The sequence below is a fragment of the Bidens hawaiensis genome, unplaced genomic scaffold, assembly GCF_021521415.1.
Source record: "Bidens hawaiensis isolate Kalapana, Puna unplaced genomic scaffold, B.hawaiensis_p1.1 tig00039896_1, whole genome shotgun sequence".
In the NCBI taxonomy this organism is placed as follows: domain Eukaryota; kingdom Viridiplantae; phylum Streptophyta; class Magnoliopsida; order Asterales; family Asteraceae; genus Bidens; species Bidens hawaiensis.
In genome coordinates, this window is record NW_027505630.1 from 86,980 (window position 1) to 99,613 (window position 12,634).

Consider the following 12,634-nt stretch of genomic DNA (forward strand, 5'->3'; position numbering starts at 1 on the left):
AAACGGATATGTATGTTTCAGGTGATCAGGCCGGGGGTATACCTAATACCATATGTGCCTCATACCCGCAAAAGATTTAAAACTAATTCAATTTCTGGTACCGCACCTGAAAACATATTCCGACTGTTTTGGTTTTCGGGTTTATCTGGTCCCACGCCTGAAGCATTGTACAACAACGCTACTGTTGGAGCAAAAAACATGTGATTCGTCGTAGCCATATACTTCCAAACGTATATAATCATATAGATTACCTATCGGATCGAATTATGCTAGACTAATCATCTTGATTCGATTCAAACATAGCAAAACACACTCAAAGTTTCAAGATTTGCAAGATATAACTTCTTATTTGTACTTTGTACAATGTCAAACTTTCTAGCAACAATTCAAGAAACACCACTCAAGTTTCACCCAAAAAAAACTGTCTTAAAAATGCAGGTTTCAATCTAGGAGATTTCAACTTCAACTTTATTTAATAACTTGCAGAAAAAAGAGATAACTAACTCTTTACAACATGAACCTAAATGTTGAAACAAAGAAAGAAAAACCAAAGGCAACACAAAATGAGGGGCGGAAAATGGTTGTGTTTTCGCAAATGCTTCCTTTTAAACCTTTTTCCATCAAGAATTTATAGACTAAATCATATATAAGTTACGCCAAAATCGATACAAGCTCATACACATACATACAACAATAACAATCCTATACACAAAACACCGAAATTAACACCCCGTACCGTTGCCAGTGAGTGCAATTCATCTCTAGCCGCCGGTGGCGTTGACGGCCCATACAATTCGGGTGGAAGATCCACAGGCGGTGACGTAATCGGTGACAGCGCACTGGGCGGAGAGCTAGCAAGAATCGCATTCTTCCCAAATATTTCTTTCGGTAACAAAACCTTAGAAACCCCAAAAATTGCCACCGGGTTCTGATCGAACACGGTTTGTGTCACCGAAGCTTGAACAATGCCGGAGTTAATAGCGACCGAGCCGTTAACCCTAGAAATGTTTAAAGTAAAGCTTCCGGCGCCTTTCTCCTCGGTAGCTAGCGTTGGTTGAACCGGGTTCACAATCGATTGAAGCGACCCGAGCGGGTAATACGAATGCAGGACGTGAAACTTTAAAACGTCGGCTTTTTTATCCGCGGACAAAGATTGAAAGTTAGCCGTTGCCGGTAGATCAGCGAACGCGTCGTCCGTGGGTACGAAGAGTGTAATCCCGGCACCACGTTCGTAGGATTCGAACTCGTCAACAACCCCAGATGCAGCGAGTATTGAACCCACAACGTTGAAATTATGGCCGTCAATTAAAGCTTTAGTAATGTTTAACCCTAACGGCGGACGACTCTCGGACGCTAGTAGATCGAGTCCGAATGGTACGATTAGGGAGCTGACTGTGTATATGCTGACGTTGTACGGAAGGGTTTTGATAAGTGAGATTACGGATGCGGTGTTGGGTGGCTGGGAGTATGCCGCCGGGGATCTGACGGTGGTGGTGTTGGTTTGGGCGTCGTGGGTGACGTTGACGTAGCCGAAGTTGTTGGTGGCTCGGCCGGTGGTTTGGAAGAGAGTGGTGATGAGTTTGCCGGATGGTGGGAAGCGATGGAGGTCGGTGGGGGATAGGTATTGGAGTAAGACGTGGTAGCGGATGACGTCAGCGATGGTGAATGATGACGGGGAGGGGTGGGAGGATCTGAGGATGGCGTTGGGGACGGCGAGGAGGGTGAGGGAGGTGCGGTGGGAGATGTCGGTGGCGACGGTGGTGGTGGAGAGGAGGGCGGAGAAGTCGGAGAGATCTGGGTATGGGGAGAGGAGGTGGGTGATGTTGACGGCGGTGGTGGTGGTGTGGACGAATAAGTAGAGGGTGATGGTGAGGGTAAAATGGGAAATGGTCATGCTTATTACGGTGGAAGAGGGTGGACTGGAGTGGTGGTGGTGAGAGTGATGATGATGGTGGATGTGAATGATGATGGTGATGGTGATGGTGATGGTGATGGTGATGGTGATGATGATGATGATGATGATGGGATGTGGAAAGCATATACATTCGGAAGTAAAACTAAACAAAACGGACATCAAGTGCATATGCTTTTATGTATTGTTTTGTTTAGTCCCTTGACTTAAATATTGGTTATATTTTAGACCTTTGTCTTTGCACCATGTTTAAAGAAATTTAGGGGTGTTAATATGGAACCCGAAGCATATTACTATTAGCTATTTGTCAATAATAATCTCAACTAACAATTTAACTACGGCCAATCCCAACTTACAATTTTATTACTAATAACAATCTCAGACTAACAAATCATTAACTCTGTTTATTTCAGATGATGTGACAGTTACTTTACTGATGGTCGCTAACTTGTTCCGTTAAATGGGTGTAAAAGTCCATGATACCTGTCACACCCCAACCTATGGCGGAAATGTCGGGGCATGAGCTAGGGCATTTTTTCCCGAATACCCGTACCCGTACCTGTTCAGTACCCGTACCTGTACACATACATGTCTATTGGGTATGGGTATGGGTACCTAGATTTACTGATTATAGGTACGGGTACTTTCAGGTATAGGTACAAGTACGGGTATTACGGGTACCAGTACCCATTTAGAATATATAGGGTTTTTTATTAGGTTTCCAGCATTCATAACTTAACTTTCAAGCGTGATTTTCAAAACGTAGTATATATATATTAGTTGAATAACTTCATTCTCAATATATGTGTGTTTTCATATATTGTGTATTCGTATATATTTTATTTCATGTATGTGTAATTGTGTATATCATTAAATAACATGCATTAGTTTTCTCTCTTGTTTTTCTATAAAAATTAAGGAAGCAATAACAAAGAAAAGGAAAAGAGAATGGATTTTGATATTGTGGTTGATTTGTTTCATTTTTAGTTTTGGTATTATGTTTTGGTGGTGGTATTATGGTTCTCGTTATGGTATTACGGTTTTAGCATCATAGATAATTAATTGTCGATATCGTACCCGTTACCTAATTTGGTGGATATTTAAAAAAAAAAGAACAGAGAGGTACCAAAGCGAGTACCGTACCCAACGTACCTGTACCCATACCCGTACCATATAATTTGGGTACGGGTATGGGTACCAAGATTTACTGATTTAAGGTACAGGTACGGGTACGGTCCCGATCTTATCCCTAGCATGAGCTGATTGCTCACAGCTCTCAAGGTACTAGCATGCAAAAAATTATAATATCTATTATTCCAATTTAAATAATCCAACAATTTTCAAATTTCAATGTGCATACTCCATAAATAACATAAATAAAAACAAAATATAATTCAAGTTCTTGTTTCTTCTCTCTAGCATGCAATCATAAGCTTCTTCAAACAAATTTGGAAATCATATTACACGATGACCTGTATATGCCTTAAAAATACAATAATTTAGTCAACACTAGGTTGAGTGAGTAAAACACTAGATTTTGTGAATATATAATAATAAATAAAATTGCAAAATGTGTCAAGTGAGATAAACAATTTAATCAATGAGCAAATAAATAAGTTGTCGATAAGAGCGATGCCAGATGAATTAGGCGATGACTATTACAACGGTCCAACCAAATAAACTAGTAAATAAGTTGTCGATAAGCGCAATGCCAAAAGAAATGGCGATGGCTATTACGAAGATTCAACCAAATAAGCATATAACACGTTAGGCATAAATTGGTATACACACATGATTAACAGTTGCAGCTGAGTATTAAATAATAATAAAATAATTAGAATCGCATATGTCTGATCGGTCGTCGTCGGACCGGTCAAAGATAGAGAAAATGTGTGTCTTAGATACCTTAAACTAGTTAGGGTAAGAAGGGTGTCGAACCACGAAGAGTTTGTGGTCGGTGGTCTAAATTTAGTTACTATGAAGCTTGTGTAAAGTCGTATAGACCAAATATGATTTAGATTGCAAAATGATGAATCAACAAGTTGGTTCAATTGATTTATAAAAATAGAGCGATTTGACTTTAATGTGAAAACGAGTAGTAAATGGTAATCAACATTTTATTCTTAACATGAAAACAGTGAGAACCAATTTGTTGTTATTATTAGGTTTATTTTTATAGGTTTTTGTTGTTATTTTTTGTTCGTATTTTCTAGCTTTCGATTATGAGACGTTACAAGTACTTGCTGATTTATATTTTGTTGTTATTATTATATTTTTTCTTTTGTTGCTATAAGTTTTTGTTGGTATTTGTTGTTATTATTTTTTTCTTGATTTTGATTATTTTGTAGTATTTTTTAGGTTTTTTTTCTTTGTTATTATAAATCATTGTTTATATAAATTGGTATTGTTTCTTAGTTCACATTTTTTTATAAATTATCATTATTTTCTACGTTCTTAGGTTAAAATCAAAATACACATGAACATTCGCCTTTAATATACCACTTTTTCACACTATTAAACATAAAATCCACGTTAAGAAAAACATAAAATCCACGTCAGCAATGGTATTGGAAAGGGAAAATTCCCAAAATGATCCAAATGAGGAGAGAGAAAAAAAAATAATCTTAACTATATCAAGATTCCTAAAACAACCCTTAAAATATGTACTGAGAAGACGCATTGGGAAAATAAACGACGATATTTTTTAACCAGTCAAAACGTGACACGTGTAAAGGTACTGACACACTAGACGAGATTTTTAAAAATCTAGTGTGATCCGACCATATATTTAAGTTAATTAACTCTTTACGAAACAGTCTTTTCACACAGTTTTTTTTATGTTTATCATCTAATCCGTTCAAATCATTATTAATCCTAACTTCATCTTCATCTTCATCTTCATCTTCATCTTCATCTTCTTCTCTCCGCCGCCACCACCACCACGGCCAGCCTCTTTTTCCTCGTATATATATAACCCTTCTTCAAATAACCACAATAATATTATATATATTCAAAATTCTTTACAAAGTATATCAATTAAACAACCAATAAATCCACCAGATAATTACGTAAACAAAATTTCTTTCGATCCTTAACAGGATCTGGATGCGATGATAAAACCTTAATTAAACACCAGCGATTCAAAGCAATTAAGCCCATCAAACTCCGGTGCCCACCGTGCAGAATTTCCACCGTTGCTCCGGTGACCGGTGGTCTCCGGCTTCACCTTCTTCTGTTCAACAACAACGGTACTAGCAGTAGCAGAAGACTTTCTGTTGAAGTAATTAAAAGATTTACCCACAAATTCAGCGGATAAAGCATCGAAGGAACTGAACATGGAATTCATGTTTGATGTTTGATTTCAATTATTATTATTATTTTTATAATGTATGGGTGAGGTTTGTGATTATTTGAAGAAGGGTTATATATATACGAGGAAAAAGAGGTTGGCTGTGGTGGTGGCGGTGGTCGTGGAGGTGGTGGCGGCGGAGAGATGAAGATGAAGAAGATGAAGTTATGATTAATAATGATTTGAACGGACCAGACGAGAAACATAAAAAAACCGTCTGAAGAGACGGTTTTTTAAAAAGTTAATTAACTTAAAAATATGGTCGGACCAGACGAGATTTTTAAAAATCTCGTCTGGTGTGTCAGTACCTTTACACGTGTCACATTTTGACTGGTTAAAAAATATCATCGTTTATTTTCCCAATGCGTCTTCTCAGTACATATTTTAAGGGTTATTTTGAGAGTTTTCAGTTTCACATCATACATCTTCCTTCTGCCTCTTCACATTACGTCTCACTCTACAATAAATCGGCTTCACAAACACTCTGGCGTTGCAGTCGTTTCTGCTAGACCAAAAACTCTAACCATTTGCTTCTCCTCAGGTATACAAGTTTTTAATTAATAAAGTTTTGTTGGTCGTTCAAAAAAATAAAAAGTCGAACCTCATCAGCTATGCAAGTCTGATTGTTGCACTTGTAAATATAGATCTAACGTCATTAGTAACAGTTGTAGTTTATAGTTTTCCTTATAGCTTATATATAGCAGCATTTTGGATATGAAATGATAGGTAATTTTGTGATTACATTAGTTAGTTTTTGATACGTTGTATTCGTTTATTTATAAAGCAAACTGCATCTAACTGCATGCTTAATGTTTTCCTGCTGGTGATTTCTTAATGTTTTCAAACTCTTTGTATATATATGATGTTCTGATAAAGGTGATTTCATTTTAATCTTGCTCAGTTGTTGTGTTTCATCTAGCTATTGTACTTAGGATAGGTGTACGATGAGTCAGCAACTTAAAGATACGGATACCATTGATTGTTTTGATTCGACGAGTGAATTTAATAATAGATAATTTTGTGATTTAGTTGATACGTTTGATTTTAATGCATAACATTCGCTTATTTCCATAGCAAACCGCACTCAATTGCACATTTTGTGTTTTCCTGCTGGTGATATCTTTGTATTGCGAGTGAAACAAGTTGAAATATTGATTTCATATTCATCTTACTCAGTTGTTGTGTTTGGTCTTGAAGAGGTAGGTCCCAGCAGAGCCCAGTTGGACCCGCAAGACTCACCTTAAAGAGGGACGTCTGCGCAGTTGAACCCGCAAGACTCACCTTCAACAGGGACGTCTGCGCAAAGGCTAAACTCGCAAGACTCACCTTGAAGAGGGACGTCTGCGCAGAAACCAACTGGATCCGCAGGACCCACCATGCTCAGAGACGTGACGTCCTTACGCGCAGTACGCAAGCTGTTCCCGCAGGAAAAGCCTCCCAATGGTGAAGTACCTCGCCTGTTCCCGCAGCTGCGGATACAAGCCATCAGGGAAGGCTACCTGCGCAGCAAGGCTACACGCACAAGGCACTTAACTCTTAAATAATTCAGTAATGTTACCTGAAGAAGGAGTGAGCAAGCCGGGAACACTCCCGCCCAAAGCCGGGAACACTCCCGCCCAAATGAGCCAGTCCGTACGCTACTGGAGGACCTTTGGTACTGTACCTGACGAGGTATGGACAAAAGGTCTGACCAAAGCAGCGACAGCTCACTGTGACAAACGAATAGTACACAGCCGGCCTGGTCACTATCAGCCGCTGCCTACTCACCAACCCCTGTCACTATTAGCCGTTGCCTACTCACCAACCTGTCGTAGCACGTGCATAGCCTGCAGTTGGTGGAAAAGGAATAGTACACAGCCGGCCTGGTCCCTATCAGCCGCTGCCTACCCACCAACTGCCAGCATGGCATGTGCGTAGCCCACAGTTGGCAGAACAGGAATACTATTCAGCCGGCTGTACCTTCTTGGAAACCTACCTTCGGCTATAAATACTTCAACACCTTGGAATGGTATGGACACATTACATTACCTTATCACATCTTATCTTCTCTAGCAATCTCTTAATATACACTTATATTCAAGAGCAATCTAGTTTGATTCTCACGCCGGAGGGTGGTCACAAGGAGGTACCCCCCCCCCTTCTCAGTGACGAGCTCACGGTGTCTGTTTTGCAGGTCACCAGAAGAACCATCTTTGCCGGACATAACCCCTCGTGGGAAACATCTATTTAACCCCCAGATTATCCGTAATCTGCCCGGGGTCGATTAGTGTTTCTTCATTAGCGCCATCCGTGCATAAAAGCTAGAACTTATTCTTTTTCGGTTTTTTCAAAACTTCTGGAAAGATGGTTAACGTTACTCCGGTCCCCAGGCCAGGGAGTAACCAAGAAACCCCGGTAACCACAACCCCAGCTACTGGGGGGAACACCGGCGAATACACACGTTTTACGAACACTACCCCGGTTACCCAAGCCGGGGCAAGTGCAGTAAATTTTACAAACACTACCCCGGTCACTCGAGTCGGGGCAAGTGCAGTAAACAATCATCCCCTGGGATTCATTGATACCCAGGCGGAAAGACGACAGACGAGGTTCCCCCACCAAACACTTGATCAAGTTAAAGCGTGGGCGGAAACACGTCAAAAGGAATTCCAAGCTGAGTTGGATGAACGCTTACGTTCACTTCAACAGGCTGACGAATTCGGAAGCACTCAACAGCTCAACATGAGCAATGAGTGCGAGTACTTGGACGATGATTCGGAGGAATCCGACACCGACGCAAACCCTCGCCATAGGGCGAAAGGGAAGCGTAAGGAAACGGACTTCCAACCGAGAAGGAATTTTGGAGAAACTTTCAAACCAAAAAACGCGGGTAGAGACCCACGTGACTTCTCCAAAGCTTTTAGACCAACTGTTGCAAATGCGGGAACGTCCAAGTTTGCAAGGGACATTGCGGAAGCAATCGCCCCGAAGAGTGCCAAGCAGATGCCCAACATCGGCACTTATGATGGTATATCTGACCCAGACGATCATTTGAACAGATTCATAGCGGGGGCAACCGTCAGCAACTGGACGGAACCCACGTGGTGTTATATGTTCCAGATGACGCTGGTTGGAGCAGCCAGAGCATGGTTCGACCGTTTACCGGTCCACCACATCTACGATTGGACAGACTTCCAACAGAAGTTCAGCCAACACTTCAGTCAACAAAGGAAGTACACTGAAGAACAATGGACAATCCTCAACTGCATCCGAGAGGAAGATGAGTCTTTACTAGACTTCATCACGCGCTTCAATTCAAAGAAGTTAAGTCTGGGCAGTATTAGCGAAGATCTTGTTCGCGCTGCTTTCATCCAGGGCGCGAAGGACCCAGAGCTCATCCGCACCTTAACGGGTAAAGATGGCATGCCATCCACGTGGGATGCCATCATGACAGCAGCTAAACGCTTCGCGGAAACGGAAAGGCAACTGGGTAGAGATCTTCCCCAGAGCACAAACCTCTACATCCAGAAAACAAGAGAAAACAATGTCCTTACCGCCCGACTAAACAAAAAGAGGAAGCTAGGTATTTGGCAGTCAAGGGTAAACTTTGACACCTCATCCGGCTCGCACCCTCGGTTAGGCGGAAAGGATAACATGCAGTCGTCGAACCGGAACTCCAGATGGACGCCACTCACCAAAAGCGTCACCGAGATATTCGACACCGAGAGACTCCCATGGCCAAAGGCTCCAATAATCTGAGAGCGTTACAACGCTGATCAGAGCAAATTCTATGACTTCCACAGGACAAGAGGCCACAACACCGAGGAATGCGTAGACTTGAAGGACATCGTCGAAGCATTTGTCAGAGATGGGACGCTCACGCACCTCGTGGCGTAATGAACGCTGAGCAGGCTAATGCGTGTAGAACCCCAGTTGGGGAAAACACGAATAAAACTGCAGCTTCAATGTCGGAGACTACATACTGCGTAAACAACGAGATTCCGAACCAAGTGCATATCGGCTCGAAAGGCTCGATGACACTCCCAAGAACATGGAAAGGAGCTCAATTACACAGTCTGCATGTAGATCAATTCCAAACTTGTAAAAGAAAAGGCCCAGAGCCACTTCTAATGGAAATGATTCTCCTTATCACATTGACGTTGGTCTTACATTTATACTTATGAACTTTCCACACTGATATGCCGGTCTTCACCGCGTACATAAGTGGGAAAGCAAGTCGTTGCATGTGGAAGGCGGCAAAACCCGCATAAACACAAAAAACGGCCAACCTTCACGCAGGTCAGTTATAGGTAAAGTTGGGTCATCCCACTAAATGAAAGTGCCGGTCCTAACCGCACAAATCATGATAGAGGAAACCGAACTAACCTATTGACAACCGTGCGTCGAACGGTTAATTCATTCCACACTGATGCCGGTCTTCACCGCATAAGTGTGAAGAAATCGTTGCGTGTGGAAGGCGGCAAAACCCGCATAAACACAAAAAACGGCCAACCTTCACGCATGTCAGTTATAGGTAAAGTTGGGTCATCCCACTAAATGAAAGTGCCGGTCCTAACCGCACAAATCATGATAGAGGAAACCGAACTAACCTATTGACAACCGCGCGTCGAACGGATAAGTTATTCAAAACACTTACAAAATTTCTAAGGAAATGATGAGGAAAACCTTCACGCAGGTCGGATATAGGTAAAGTTTAGCCATCCTACTAAGTGAAAGTGACGGTCTTACCCGCACAATCACGAAAGAGGAAGCAAAACTTTAACCTATTATCTACCACGTTGAAAGGTTAACTTATTCAAAGTACTTCAGAAATTGCTGAGTTAAACTAAAATATGCACAAGCGAATCATATATTGTTTATGCGGCAAAACTAGTGCCAAATTAAGCTATCATATGCATGAGCAAGTCATATAACGTTTATAAAGCAAGTCATACAGTGAAAGTGGCGGTCCTACCCGCACAAAAGATTTATATTCTATAAAAATTCAACTGTTACAAGAATGGCCGGGTATCTACCCGCCTACAAGAATATAAATCTATACAAAGATATAAACATATCCTAACAGTGGGAAGGATCTAAAGGTTCAAGCTTCAGGACCACTCCCTCCAAACCCACTTGTACCCGCACCATCACTTGGCTGTGGCAGTTCAAGGAAGGTCTTGAGAATGGTTAGCCCATCATCAGCAGCAGCAACTTCGTTCACCTTCTCCACCACCGGGTGCGGGAAGGCGGCATACTGGTTCACTGCTTGGTCATATACAGCTTCAGTATCCACATCATATAAAGGGAAGTTGGAAGGCGGGATGCCCTTCTCAACGAACCCTAGACCAAGCAGGAAGCCAGCCTTTTCCCCATCCTCATGAGAAGCGTTGAGGGCTGCGCTCATGGCATCGTCATATGATGTGTCCGTGAAGACCCGATGCACAACCTACAAAACAAAAATACAAGTATCAAAACCTTTTCTAAGTACAAAGAAAAGCGTAAAGATATTATGAAGCTATGCATACCTGCGACAACGCTTCTCGTATAAGTCATTCCTTGGTAACCAGAGCCTCCTGGAGGGCAGCTTGAGCTTCATTACGGGCGCGTTCGGCTTCGTTCTTTGTAAGGTTGGCAAGCAACACATCTTTGGCTGCAGCCTCTTCGACGCCCCTTAGCTTACGCTCAGTGTGGTCAAGCACCCCCCTCTGGTCCAAGATCTCTTGGAGCTTCTTGGCATCTTCCATGGCCAAGGCATCATGAGCCAGCTGGAGCCTCTCTAATTTGGCTTTGAGCTCCTCATTCTCAGTGCGTAGAGACTCAGCAACAGCTTCAGCCTTGGTGGCCCTCTCAGTTGCGTTCAGTGCAGTTTCTTTAGCCAACCGAAGCTGTTCATTAACAGCTTGGGTAGCCTTGGAGCGGGCCTCGATACGGGCCTGAACTTCAACCTCAAGGGCCTTGAAGGCCTTCTCCTTCTCCGCAGCGACGGCGGAGAGTCTCCTGTTCTCCTCCCGGATAGCCCGCGCCTGAGCTACTTCTTGGATACGAGCCGCCTTTAACTTGTCGTTTTCACGACAAAGCAGCTCGACGCGCGGCTGCATCCGGGCAAGGAGAATTCGAAGCTCGTTTGTCAGCCTACCCTCTTGGTAGCTCGACATAGCTTCTCCCAGTGCACCACTGGGGGCGGCGTGGCGCGCCCACTCGACGCAATCCACAGCCGTCCGAAGGGTGGTTCCCCGGCGGATGTTCCACCGCGCAACAAACACCTCATTCGAATCCGACACTGCAAAAACAAAACGCAGTTAGGAAAAGATGATAAAAAAAACATAACAGGCCAAAATAACCCTACGCACCTGTAGGGTCGACGACAGGCCTGTAGCCGCCAAACCCATCACCCGAACCTAACGGATATCCATCCAAGAGGTCAGGCAGATGGGAAGGAGGCAGAGATTGGCTAGACGCCCCAACCCCAAACATACCTGCTGAACCGGCCGGGGGCGAGGTGGTCCCCGGTGCCGGAGGCGCGGTTGAAGCCGCCGTCGTAGGAACCAACGGAGGTGAACTCACCGGAAGTGAACTCACAACCGTGGTTGCCGCTGCGGAAGAGCCCGCAGAAAAACTCACCGCCGGCTCAGTGAAGGAATCAGTGAATATGGCACTGACAGCCGGCGGAGACGACGTCACAGTTGGAACAGTTGCCTCAACCGAGTGAGCAACTGAACCAACACTTGAAGCAGGCGCAGCCGCCTAGGTCATCGCCTCGGGTAGGTTGACCAAACCTACCGTCATGGGTCCAGAGCTGCTCCTCCCCGCATCACCTTGGAATGCGGTAGCATCCACTCCTGCATGAAGACAAGATATTAAAAACAATGGCGGAAAGAAATTGCGGGTAAGATTAATTTATACTTACGAGTTCTCTTCAACTTGAAGGTTCTGACCGGCGGGGATGAACCCGACGGAGCCGGCCTCTTCACGCTGGTCACCGTCGTAGAACTTGGTCGCGCGGCAGTGGCAGCTGTCTCAACCTCCGAGACTGTTGTCTCACCACCACCAGGGTTCCCCGCCACCTCCTCGCTTTCGGTCTCTGAGTCAGACCGATTCACCGGATCGGCAGTAGAGGCAACCTTCGCCTTGCCCTTCGCGCCAGCAGCCTTCTTCTTCCTCACCTAGAAAGGACCATCTGCGGATTCCTCATCAGAAGATGACAAGATTAGAGGAATTCCAGCAGAGGTTTGAGCATTCACAGGGCGAGGGTTAAATAACTCCTTACCTAGCCGCGTGGCGCTCATGATCGGGTGGCCCGGCGGGTAGACCTCCACAAACCGATCCGCCGTTTGCTCCAAGATGGGCAACTCGTTCTCATCAAGAGCACGGGTACCCATCCGAGCGGGACC

The 12,634-nt window shown here is 43.8% G+C and overlaps 1 pseudogene; it reads right to left on the reverse strand.

The window, feature by feature from the left end:
- Positions 1-442: 442 nt before the first annotated feature.
- Positions 443-1,895, reverse strand: LOC143614371 (fasciclin-like arabinogalactan protein 4 pseudogene; annotated as a pseudogene).
- Positions 1,896-12,634: the final 10,739 nt, after the last annotated feature.